The 13,213-nt window shown below is 44.2% G+C and overlaps 1 protein-coding gene across 5 annotated transcripts in view; it reads right to left on the reverse strand.

The window, feature by feature from the left end:
* AFAP1 (actin filament associated protein 1) overlaps positions 1–11,706 on the reverse strand; it is a 116,486-nt gene extending 104,780 nt beyond the window's left edge. For all 5 annotated transcript variants that reach the window (XM_040556913.1, XM_040556912.1, XM_040556909.1 and 2 more), the window contains exon 1: positions 11,572–11,706. The gene's annotated coding sequence lies outside the window, so the exon portion shown is untranslated. The remainder of the gene's footprint in view (positions 1–11,571) is intronic.
* Between the last annotated feature and the right edge of the window lie 1,507 nt (positions 11,707–13,213).

Below are 13,213 nucleotides of genomic sequence, written 5' to 3' on the forward strand. Positions count from 1 at the left end.
CATTTTAAATGTTCCCTTCAGAAGTTTCAATTTTCAATCTGGAAAACTGCTAGTAATCTGACCTAACAAGTACCTTTGCAAAAATCCTACAATAACAACACAGCAAAAGAAAGGTGACATATTACTGATTACTTATCTTATACAGTATACAGGAAAAATATACAGCTCTTCCCTTGAAAGAGTCTGAAAATTGGTGCACATATGAAGAAGGCAGAAAAAAATGGGAAGATGAAGAGCCTCTGGCAACACAAAATTGCATAAATCAATTCCTTTGCAAATGTTCAAATACATTTTACAGTTGTTTAGCTAGCTTAATAATGCCATTTCTTAGCTCTCACACTTGGAACAGATGGGATGCAACTTTCTGATCCTTAAATTAAAGAACACACGACTTTATGCTGATGACACTTTTAATCATTGAGGACACACAGCCTACCGCCACCAGAATTTTAATTTAGTGACATAATTCCATGGTGTGATCAGATAAAGAAAGGAAAATAATGGTATCCTCAAAAACACAGCTTCTAGTAATCTTTAATATTAGTAGCAAGCCAGAAGACAAGCTGAATGTAAAGCAAGATAATGGCAGCAGACAATGAAAATTCACACTCTGCTGGAGTTCAATGATTTTCCAGCAGTCCTATTATTGGGTCCTAAGTCAATGATCCTCTGATTATTAGTCAATCACAAAAATTCACTTCCTACAGGTGGGGAAAGGGGCCAGGGAGAGGGACTTATTGTAGATATGGATGCTATTTTTTAAGCACGAGAACAAATCATCACTCTGATTACAACTCGGAATTAAAAATTGAATAAATTATTAAATGCTGTAGGTTTACTACAGCATAAACTGTAAGTGTTCTACGGTATAAATAATTGCTTAAAATTCCAAAAGAAAATGCACTTTAAATGAGAAATTTGTAACCACTGAACATTTATTTTTTCAGGTGGCTTTTATCATTTTGTTGTTAACAGTTTGAAATGGCATTTTCCCCTTCTGCTTTGGACAACTTCCACTGGTGAATGTGGAGTATCCACTTCCTCATGATTTTCAAATTTAACAAAAATCTCACTGGGAGGAAATTCTCAATTTGATAAAGAAACAACAACAAAAGAAATTTCACATTTTCAGAAAATATCCAATAATTACAATTTTGAAAAATTATGCCAGTAATAGCTATTTTTCCAATCCAAGGAAAAAACTTCTTGTAATGCCCTTTGTCTGCTTTCACGTAGTTATACTCTAACAGAATCTGTTATCACACAGCATGGTTGCCTACAATTATTTTATACCTTTCTGAAACAAAAATTGAGTACACACTGTGAAGTGCTAAGATACATACAGAGCCACACTTTGTCCCACCCTTCTTGAAGCTGACAAGAGCCTTCAAGAACTGTATGCATAATTTTAGTGGCTTAATTGCACTGGGTAGAGCTGAACTGAACAGGGGAAGGATTATTTTGGCAGACTGCTATGGAGAAAGGCACTGATCTGGGATGGTCCTGACCTCCCTATAGATGACCCCAGTGAATACAATCAAAGAAAAAAAACACACATGTATGTGTGGAGAGGCCCAGCATGTCTCATGTCAGTGAGATAACTCACACGGCTCTTCTTGACTGACTTGCTAGTCTGTGATTTTAATAGCAAATAATATTGAATTAAGTGACACCACTCATGTTAGGAGAACAGGGCTGTAAGACAGCAGGTGAGATGTTTTTCTCCACATATTGCTTGACAGAAGGGCAAGGTGAGCTAGACTCTAATTAACTGCAGTTCAAAAGTAGTGTGACAAATGGTGTTGTGGTTATAAGATCCAACTTTATTAAATAAATTAAGTTTCCAAAGTAAAGTAAATAAATGCTTGTTTATCCCAGCTTTTAGAAGTGTTGCTAAACTCACTTGGGTTTCAGGAGTTAAGATGAAAACTTGTAAAAGAGAGGTGACTATAGCAGGAAAAGATGCTATAGGACTCTTACATGCTTCTTACCCTCCTATACACTTCATTAAAATGTAGTTTGATTAGGGTTTTTTACTGAAATCTCCTGAGTGTTGAGTCACTAGTGGGGCTGATCAGAGATAGGCAGTGTACCAAAATCCTCACAACTTTGCTAGGCATTTGTTTCAAGCCATCAGGGAAACCAACCTACTTCTCTCCTTCCCTCTGCACCCTGAATATCTGCCATTTCCAGTTTCTAATCCCCATCCCATCTCACGAAGTCGTTAATTTTGTATGAGTTATTAACACGTAAAGAGCTGCTCTAGGTAGGTGCTCTGTAGGCCACTAATGACAACTTACTAGAAGGACACATACTTCTTTGGCTCTTTGTATAGCTCAGGCTATATCTCAGGTGAGTTCCCGTTCCTGCTCTGTTATCTCTGGGCAGCTTTGGTCCTGGCTGAGCCAGGCCACAGGACCATGCAGGTGATGCCTCCTGGCCAAGAACATCTCCGCAGTCACACCAAGGCAAGGTGTGCACCTTCATTTCATATATCTGTACTTCCAGGTATTTACAGTTAGATCTTGCTCTGGGTTGGCCAGATCGTGACTCACAGAGAAAAGCATTTAGACCTCAGTAGGAAGCAGCCCTTCCCTCCAGTGATGTGCAGGGAGAGGGCCGGACTCGTTCAGAAATACTGCTTCCAAGTCAGCTCCCTGAAGGGGAGAAGAACTTAACGAGTGTGAATGCAAAGACTGAGACTACTTAAAGCACACTCAAGCCACACTAAGGTCTAATCCCTATTTGGCAGGGTATTTTTTCTTTGTTTGGCTGTTTTTCTTTAAGGCTGGCAGAATGACAACCTCGGAACAGCTGTTTTTTTGCAAGGGCTGGTATGTCAGGAAACCTATCCCAAATGACCCCAAGCCTCAAAGACTGATTTTACCCTTTGTTCTCATAAAGTACAATAAACTTGAGGGCAATCTGAGTTTGCACTTAGATCTTGGACACTTGGAGCACATCTATGGATATGCCGACCAAAAAAACAGAAAATGCAAGTACAGCAGAGCTAGTCCCATAATACTTAAAATGATATTACTGTGATACAGAAGAAGAGGAGGGCTGAAGAAGATCCCTAAAAATCACTATGACCCCTTAAAACCCCCAAAATCATACCCTTCAAGACAGCTTTTGCTTTCCTTGCAATATAATCAGGATTTCAGCTCTTTCTTTGGGAAGGCAGTGCATGGGCCTCATGCACATACCCATAATTGCCCTTAGGCTGTACAGAGAGCTACTGTTCAGAGGGAAGCCTTCAGGGTAGCTAATCTCTACACTCAAATTGCTTTCAAAAGTCACATAGTTGGACTATAAGCAAGAGGAAAGAAAAATGAGAGATCTGGAGACAATGAGGTCAACGGAGTGACAGCTCTCAGCGAGTCTTTCCACATATGCAAAATCTAGACTGAGTGCTTTGTAAACAATAATAAGGGAGAACATCCGAAGGGATGTGAAGGAAATGGCTGCGTTGAATGGATATGAGGCTCAGTCATGGCAGACAGACAGACGGGAACAGCAGTTACCAAGAGACTAATTGGACCTTGAGTCAGGTTAAAATTAACTGTTGTGTCTTCCAGGCTTGCTGGACAAGGTCTGATCCAGATCAGCTCTGGGGGAAGGTGTCTCAGGCTGGCTACCATCTGCAGAAGTAGAGGTTGGTAGGACAGCTGATTTGGGGGGGCAGAAAGGTCGGTGCCATCTGGCCAGGTACCCATCAGCCCAGCTGACTGGTGTTTGCTGGAGCTCCCATTCAGCAAAACAACATAAACACGCGTACAACCCAACGCACTGATCTCACTGACATCAAATGAGGTGATTCACTGACTTAAAGCTGAGCATTTGCATCAACACTTCTCAGAGCTCCTGGGAAAGAAGTGCAGGGGACCAAGGAGCTGCAAAAAGTGAACCAAGGACAGCAGAAAGTCCCAGAGAAGATGAAAAGTTCACAAGCCACAGGAACAGACAAACTTTCCCAGAGAGGGAACAGCACTTCTTTTCCCTGGAGGACACTTGTTTTGCTTATCTGAGGTTTTTGCTGTGTGATTTCAGTTGTTTGCATATTTGGGGGCTTGCTTTTCTGAAGTGCCAGACTTAGTCTTTTTGCTTTTTTTTATGTATGTGTTTTTTTTTAAGGTTTCCAACTGGGTTTTTCCTTACAGATAAAACTGTACTTATTAAATATTCTTTCTTTTTTTCTTTTTTTTTCCTTCCCAGCAGAACTAACTAACCTTGGTAATATGGTTGTTTTTGTAACCAGGTGGGGTCCCACCCAACTGCACTCAGCATTATTCACACTGGCCCTCATCCAGAATTTTCCCCAAGACACTTCAGGGTGGATTTCATTCCTGTTAAGCTCAAAACAAAATGCTGTGGCCTGACCTAGCCTCTACCTCCTTCCAGCTCTCCCGGTTCTTCCTGAAGGACCCACCATGCACCTATCACCCCCTGTCCAAGGGGACTTGCAGATTTTCATGGGCCTAATTAATTGCAAACACATGGTGCAGATGGAGGGATGAGGCGAGAAGAGCTCCGTATATTCACAGAGGCTCCTCAGCCTTTTCATTCCAGAGGGTATTCTTTGATAATATATTTTGATAAAGTTAAAAACTCTAAACATTTAAAAGTGTTTTGTTTGTTTGTTTGTTTGTTTGTTTTGTTTTTACACTTAAATGTATTTTTTTTCCTCTGCCTATATCTCCTACAGCCAGCAACAATGTCCAGTGAGTATTTAACTCTATTCCCTATCAAAGACTCGGCTTAAAAAAATAAATTCCATACCATACATAAATTCCATACAAGGGAAATTTCTTTCAGTCTGATCTATGCTAAGCCCCAGTGGCAGAGCAGCATCAGAGTGGCTCCTCTGCAGCTCAGCTCTTGGCCACCCCAGCCTTGGTGACACTTAACAGCCCTTCTTCTCCTTACCTAATGACTTTGCCTCTTACATTCTCTATCTTGTTTTCAGCTCCTGCCATTCTGTCATCTCCGCATTGCAGCCCATCCTGACTGCCTAGCTGAAAGGACACCTTTTTGTTCAGTCTGTGCCAGGGCCAAGCAGCCAGCTTGAAGCACATGAAGCAGAAGCACCCAAATGATGACACAGGGCTCGTCTCTGATTTGGGCTAACAGCTTCCCCTCTCCACCTCAGCCTCCTGCTGCTGTGGGCCCTGCTGATAGCTTTCATCTCCCAAAACTCCTCTGCCGAGGCCACATCCTGAGCTCAGGCAGAGGCGCTGGGCTGGGACCCAGGAGTGATGTTGGCTCAGCATTGAGAGTGGCACCACAGGCACACAGCAGCTAGCAGCACCATCCAACACCAGCCACGTACACTTCAGAACCCTTCCCCCTGGCTGCCTAACATTGCTTCACATTTTCTGAGTGCTTTCCTCACACCTGCTATTGCACATTTCTTATGGCATTTCCAGATTCCTTGCCCAAACCTGGTACAAAGGTAACTTCTGCCAAGAACTGGCTGGTTAAAAACCAAAATGAATTAGAGATTATACCCCACTCCTGGCCAGCAACATTACCAGTTTGCAATTCAGAGCCTCAATCTAGTTGGTGCTGAAACAAGAGTAAATATATATTAGTAATTAGCCATTTCTCTCAAAAAACCTGTGACAGTTGCAGCTGTGATATATATCACCTATACATATACACACTCTCTCAATGTCCACCTGTCCACACACAAGCATAGGCTCACCAAGGAAGTTATGACTGCACACTAGTACATCTGACTGTCCAGTCGCTCCTTGCTCTCCCATTTAACTGGAAGCAAAGCATGAAGTGACAACCTGCCCCTGTGCCAAGCCCTCGGAAAGAAGGCGAGAAGGTTGCACTTCCTGCAGCTGGCACAAAAAGGATAGCAAAGGAACTTGAAAAAGGCATGGGCTTGTAGCAGTGATCTAAGAACAGAAATTGGTCTGAACTCCAGTAGAACTCTAAATGCAGACCAAGGCCGGTAGGGAAAAACAAACAAACAAACACAAAGCAAACAAAGCACTTACATTGTGTGAATAATGCTTTGCATGTTAGAAAGTGGGATGCTGCAGCTCATGAGCTGACCTTGGCCATTATAATAAACTTGCCTCCAAATGCAAGCCCCAGAAAAGCCTGTGAAGACACACACATTCCCACCAAAACCAACAAACTGCTTTGTTTGACAGAGCTGCGTTATTTCATCCAAGAATCAACAACGCTGAAAACCCTTCTTCCTTCCCTCATGCTTATGTATGCAGAAACTACCTAAAATAATCTAACTGCATTAACTCCTTGGTAAAAGTAACACTCAGCATTAGCACGAAATGAGAACAATGACTACAAAAGGCTGAGGATGCCCTGGTTTGTGAGTGGTGTCTTAGGGACACCGGGGTTTAGTGTGAGTCTCTTTCACTGCTTTCCAACCATCGTATTTTATTAATCAGACCAATGGCACATGGTAAAAAATGAAGTCTGTCTACAAGGCTGGCATACATGGGAAAAGCTCACTCTTGTTTGTTTTATTTCAAACAAAACCTACAGTAGCTCCCATTGTTTGTTTGTTTTCCCCCCAGACTAGACAGCATGTGGCTCATGAGCCACACTGACAGACGAGATAAAGCTCGTGCCAGATCTGATTGATGACTGCACTAGGAAATGCAGTGAAGGTCATGTTGTAATTCTCTATTTGCAGCTGCTCCTGGTAAGAAACGCTGAACAAAATAAAATCTGGGTCTGCTAATTGCTAATAATGTGGAAATTCCTTCCTTACCTTTCCTTATCTTCAGTTCCCTGTTTGGACAGCAGCAACACCACAAGCATGTGCAACCGTTCAGAGATCACATAAGTTTGAAAAAGATACTTAAACATACTTGAATGGAGAAAAAAAATAAAAAACACCCACAGCAACTGGTCAAATATTGAGCCTTAATAGATTGGAAGACAGTTCATTATAGTAGTTTGCATGAAAGCAGCACATTAAAGAGCTTTTACTATTTGCTTCTCTGCAAATCTGAGATAATGTAATACTACATGTTCTTTGAGAAAGAGCGCTGTCCCTGATAATTCACATGAATTAAGCTAATTTCTCAGAGTCTGTTTATTTTAGATGAACCAAGCCAACATGCTCATTAGCAGTGGCTACCAGCACAGGCTAAATTCGTTGAGCCAGAACATCAGTCAGTCGAGTAGAAGGACACCAAAATCTTGTTTTCCCTAAGTGTTTAGATGTGGTTAGGAAAGTGATAAGAGACTTTGGGGAATTCACAAACATGATATAATGGCAGTCCCCTAATGAATAATACATACTCAGTGCAACTCATGGCAATTACCTCACATATACAAAGTGGTGTACTTCTTGGGGTAAAAACCTTTTGGGGTTAAAAGACATGGGTTTGAGACATCAGCTAGACTACGGATTAAATCTGAGATCACTTGTGCACTCTTTTATGGTGCTTATTATCAATGGATGGACATATTATTATTCAGCATTTTGTACTCATAAACATTTTGGCACAGAAAGGACATTACCAACATCTGTCCTACAGTAAGACAGCTATTATCACACAACTCAAAAATACACGGTAGCAGAGAGATGCCGGCAACAGAAAACCCCAGATACTAAAAAAACACCCACCACTATGTCACCATGAAAGGAATAATGTACTGATTTTTAAAAATGTTTATTTTCCAGTTTAGGAAAAACATTTAAAGAAGACGGTCCTATGCAGTTCTGCTTATTTTACTGACAAGCATACAGCATCGACATTTAAGATACCACCACACCTATACGAAAGCAAATTTATAAAACATCCACTTAGGAATTTCTTTCCTAGATTTCTTGATGGACAGCGGTGAAACTTACAGCAGATATTGATTCATCCTTTTCACAGCCTAGGGTAATCTCCCAGGGCTACTCTAAGGGAAATGATACCCATTAGCTCACTTTGACAGTGTTGTGTGTTAAGGGTGCTCAGCAGCTCAAACAGCCAAATCTCACTACACTCTGTATGTTGTGAGCAACTTTCTGTCAAGGTAGCATGGGATAATGGAAGGCAGACAACTCTATTCTTCTGCCATGTAGGACTTCATTTCTTGCCATATGTGAAAAAAGAGCTTGCGTCCCTTGCGTCATTTGTCATCTGCTATGAGATACCTTCCTTTCCACTAACCCTCATTATGGTTCTGCGATGGTATCCATTAGCACTGCTAGCTTCAGCATGTGTTTCATGACCTGGAGAGTCCAGAGTTAACTTTTAATCAGAGAGTAAGAGCAAGGAGCTCTTCTAAATCTATACCATTGCATATGCAGTACAAATACCAGACCTTCATATATACGTGCATGGGTAGGTGCTGTCTGACAGCCATGTACGTCACTGCCATGTGATCACAGCGACACGTTATCCTACTGCCTCATAGTGTTGATGGACAATTCTCTGTATTGGTTTATGCAGACGCTCCCCAGAAAGACATCTGATATGATATTAAAAACTTTTGCTCTAATACCAGCTTAGGACACTTAGCAAAAAAATTAATTCCTCCAAAATTTCAATACATAACTATTAAGGAAGACTTAGGAGCACATTCAGGACTCATTTTTTTTTTCAGTCCTGGTTCACAGTAATGCTGTAGTGCTTTGATTATCTTCCATTTTTCTGTTATCTTTCATGGGTCTGAATATTAGGGTTCTGGGAGCCTAAGAGTATTTGGTATTGGGATATATTAACCTGGAATATTATCTACTGATTGTGTAAAATGCTTACCTGCCCTGCCCAGACAGAAGTTCCTGTGCCAAATGAGACATGGTATTTGCCAATAAACTGATGAATCAGTGGAAATCCAGGGCCATACCACTAGCTAGGTGTCATTCACATGTAAAACAAGTCGAACTGCGTAACTTCAGGATGCATGAATTTTTTAAGGAGTTGACACCGTAGGCTTTGGTGCGACTAGAACCACAATAACACAGAGTTAACTAAACTGTTTGGGAGTTTGGAAGCTAAGTTCTTGCATCCCACCCTCCCACTTCAGCCAGGCAGAGATCTCCTACAGATGAACACAAAGCACATCCATTCTTCCTCCTCGCCCCATCCACACCACACAAAGAGCACAGCTTTGAACAGTGCAGTTAACCAAGCAGGCCCTTGCTTACCCATACTCTCATTGACCTGAGTATCAGATATGAAACTTTTGAAAACGGACGGAAATTAAATTGACTGACTCCAGATTGCATAAACCAGCCCCGAAATGCTGGCTCTTTGTCCTGAGGCAATGTCTCAAGGAAGTCTGCAGTGAGCAGCTGGGCAAGACAATTCCTGTTGTGACCTTACAGAAGGCTCCCTTTGCACCACTGAAAGGAGCAGCACCATTAGTCACACGTGTATCAAACACAGCCTGGCCCCACTGAGATTGCAGTGACACTTGCAAATGTTTTTGATGTCTCTGAAAATCTCTCTTCAATTCTGAAAGCTGCAGGAGATGAAAATAAATAAAACCCTTCACACAGGTTGCAAGATTTTAAGTCATCTGAATGGCTGACCTATTGAATTGTCTGTATTTTTCCCCTTTTTGCTGCCACTGCTTCAACAAACACTGTGATTTTGACCCCAAAGACCTTCCAAATCCCCTTATCTATAGATCTACCTGAGAACCAGGAGCATCACACACCACTTTGAGTTTTGCTGACATATTTCCTGGGAAACACCAAACAGTTCCGTGTATCACTGAAGGCAGTGCATGTCTGCTCATTGTTCTGCGTGCAGGCTTGTCACTGCGATCACTGGGTATTCAGGCACACAAAGAAATCTGTAGATGCTTTTTTTCAGAATTCATCTCAAATGCTTCTTAGCCCCATCTGGTGCCCTATAGCCCTAGAAAGATAGGATTGCTTTCCCTCCAGCTCTAATACAGGACTCGGTTCTGTTCCACCCCATTTCCACCAGGAAACATGAATTGTTCAAAAGGAGAAAGCAATTGTGCAGCTCTTCCTGTGGAAACCACCAGGAGGCATAAGGGATGACAGAAGGGCACCAAGTGCCCATATAGGAGAGCGCTGATGGATGGATCCATCTGGCTGCCAAGCTGTTCCCTTGTCCCTCTGCCCCAGCCCTTCCAAGGGAAACAGAGGAGAAGCCTTTCATAATACTGCCATTTTCATACAAAAAAAGTGTGGCCCTGCAACACTTGGAGCCCACGGCCACAGAGCACCTGCGAGGGTGAGACACCACACTTATGGAAAGAAATACCTCTGAGAGCCGACCCAGTCTGTGCTGTGACATTTTTCCTCCCCTGGAACAAAACAAAGAACTGCACAAAGAACAGCAGAGCCCATCAGCTGAGGAAGCTTTGGATTGCTGTATGATATTGAATTAGATCTTTCTCAAAGCAAGAAAGCTGATAAAATAATAAGCAGACCTCAGCTGAAAAGATCAGTCATTGCACAGATACGACATATAAAACAGGCACAAACACAGCAAGTGTTTGTTGCATCAAACTGTTCACAGAGGATCCAAAGGGAAGATTAGCTAAATACTTTTCTTTTCCTGACATTTGCCTTGTCTTGTTTTTCGGAAGCGTGCATCCATTCACCCACATGGTGTTTGGGGGCAGGTGAACGCCTTGCTTTCTGAGGGCTGCCTGCCTGAATGCACCAATTCCTTCGACTCCAGAACTCATAGTTTATAAAGCAACGTCTGCTTTTGGCTGTTTATCCAGCTCTGTCTTTTGCCGCCCATTATTTTCCTACTGGCTAAATCTTTGGCAAGTTTCCTCCATGCCTCCCTCCCTATACACAGACAGAACTGACAAAGTGAAAATCGAGTTTCCAAAAAACCTCTCAGTGGAAGAAATCAAAATACGTCGCTGCGAACTGAATAGCCTTCTACCAATCACACGCTGCTTTTTAGTTTTAACCTTTCTGTTAAACAGGAAATAAAAAGGAGGGGGTCAGATGGTGAAGCCAATGGGATAGATCTGGAAGGCCGGTTCTTTTCGCCTTTGCCCTTACTGAATCCAGGACTGTAACATGATGCAACCTCCCCGCTATGATGAAACGGGTTTGAGTGGCAAAGTCTGCAGAGAGACCACCTCTTCCCACCCTAAAAGGCAGAAAATAATGCAACTCGCAGCTGTACAAAGCAGCAGCCCGCCTGCGCCGGGCTCCCCCGGCAGCCAGGCTGGTGCCTTTCCCTGGGACAGGGGTGCGAGTTTCTGGGACGGCAGGAGGAGGGTTTGGTTCCGGGGGGTCTCAGCCGGGTTTTTTGCCCCTTCAGAGCCCGGGCGAGCACCGCACGGCGCGGCGGTGCCGGGGCCGAGGGGAGGCAGCCTCCGCCTGATGCTCGGGCTCGCAGCCTTTTCCGTGCTCTCCTCCCGGCCAAGAAAACGACCGAGACTTCACGTCTTTTTCCTCGCCCCTGGGCTGGAAAAGCTCCCAGCAAGCCCACAGCTTTGCCTGCTACCACTGAGCCCGGAGCAGCGGAGCCCCGGCAGAAAAAAAGCCCCTTTCTGCGCCTAGCTCTTCCCTTCCCTCCATCCCTCCCAGCCCACGGAGCTGGGCAGGGGGATGCTGCCCGGGGGCAGCGGGAGCCGTCCTACCTTGCGGGCCGTCCTCGCCGCGGCTGCCGGCACAAAGCGGGCTCCGCGCAGTACCGGGGGCGGGCGCAGCCCCGCGGAGCGCAGCCAGCGCCGCGCCGGGGCGGGAGCGGGAGGAGGAGGAGGAGGAGGAGGAGGAGGAGGAGGAGAGGGGGGGACAAGGGAGGGGACAGGGCCGGGGAGGAGCCAGCGGAACAAAGGCCCCCGGTACGGGATTTGGGGAGGGGGGGGCAGGTGCGCGGTTGTCCCCATTGGAGGGGAGCAGGGCGCAGCACCCCAGGGCAGGGCAGCCCCAAGCAGCCCCGCTGCCAGGCTGCTCGCCCGCGGGGGGATGGAGGCTGCCCCCAGCCCCCGGGAAAGAGCCGCAGCTCGGTCCTTTCCCTGCCCTGGTCCCGGTCCCGGTCCCGGCCAGGTGATGCTCTACTCCAGCTTTCGGCTGCGGGGCACACCGAGCATGTTGCCATCTGTCTAAAGTCACGATTTAAGACATTTTGTTAAAATGGTGTAAAATCATGCACAGAGCCAACATTGATTTAAAACCAAGTGCTGTCATCTACTTTTGGCACAAGACAGAGGAGAGGCAAAAGCACAAGGTAAGGCTGGTTGTATCAATTAAAGTTTTTATTGAAAGTTCCCTCGGAGAGCTTAAAGCAGGTTTCGGTTTTTGACAAGGCTGCAGGCTGAACCTGTGCACAGTGCCATGGTGGGTAAACATGTTGCAGCTTTGATAAATTCACATTTTTATTTTCTTCTCTTTCCATAAAGAAATTGGAAAACTGAAGCCACAGAAACGTTGCTAAAGCAAGAGCATCAGTTTCTTCATTTTTAGTCCACCGGGTGTTAGAATATCTTTAGCTCTACTTCAGCTGTAACAGTTGGCTACACAAATGTTCTCTTGCAACAAGTATTTTTGTAGCATACTATATGCAAGTTCATCCTTCTGTATAAGCATGTAGCTCATCTGTGAGTATACAGCTCATTAAGTCTTTAAATTTGGTGAATAAAACTCAGTTTGATCTCACCAAATTTGATGTCCGGTTTTATCATCCTCAGTCATTGCAATAGTGTGATAACCAAAGTAACAAGTTAGACCAGGGAAAGTTCTATTTATTCAGCATTTACAGTGCTTGACCAGTTAGGAAATGGATGAGCTCTCTGTGGCCTAAAACAGGAGTGCTTAATTCATGGCCTCACCTTGTCAGGACAATTTATCGAGCCTCAATCTCACTTCCAGCTGCTCCGTTCCTTGCGTGCCTTTGGGTATGGGCAGGGAAGTAATTGCTGCCAGGATGAGCTCTTCCAACAGCAGCAGCCTGCTCCTACCTGCCTTTTTGCATTACGCCTGTTGGGAGCTGGCAGGAAGGGGGTCTGGAGTGCTTAGAAGCAGTGATTTTTCTGGCAATATTAAAGGGCTCTGTCGGCCTTGAAAAATTAAACCGTAGCTCCTCTTCTCCACAGTTCAATTGCTTTCAGCTATTGCTGTCATAGAGCTACTTGATTAGTATCAGGACCTGCAAAATGTGAGAGCTAACAAGAACAGTCCAAAACAGTTCGCTGGAAAAGTCAGAACTGGTCTTGGCTGCTCTGGCACATGCAGTGTAATCCGTGCAGAGTACCACTGACTTGTACAATTGCAGCAAGCACT

The sequence above is a fragment of the Cygnus olor genome, chromosome 4 (assembly GCF_009769625.2).
Source record: "Cygnus olor isolate bCygOlo1 chromosome 4, bCygOlo1.pri.v2, whole genome shotgun sequence".
Classification (NCBI taxonomy): Eukaryota; Metazoa; Chordata; class Aves; order Anseriformes; family Anatidae; genus Cygnus; species Cygnus olor.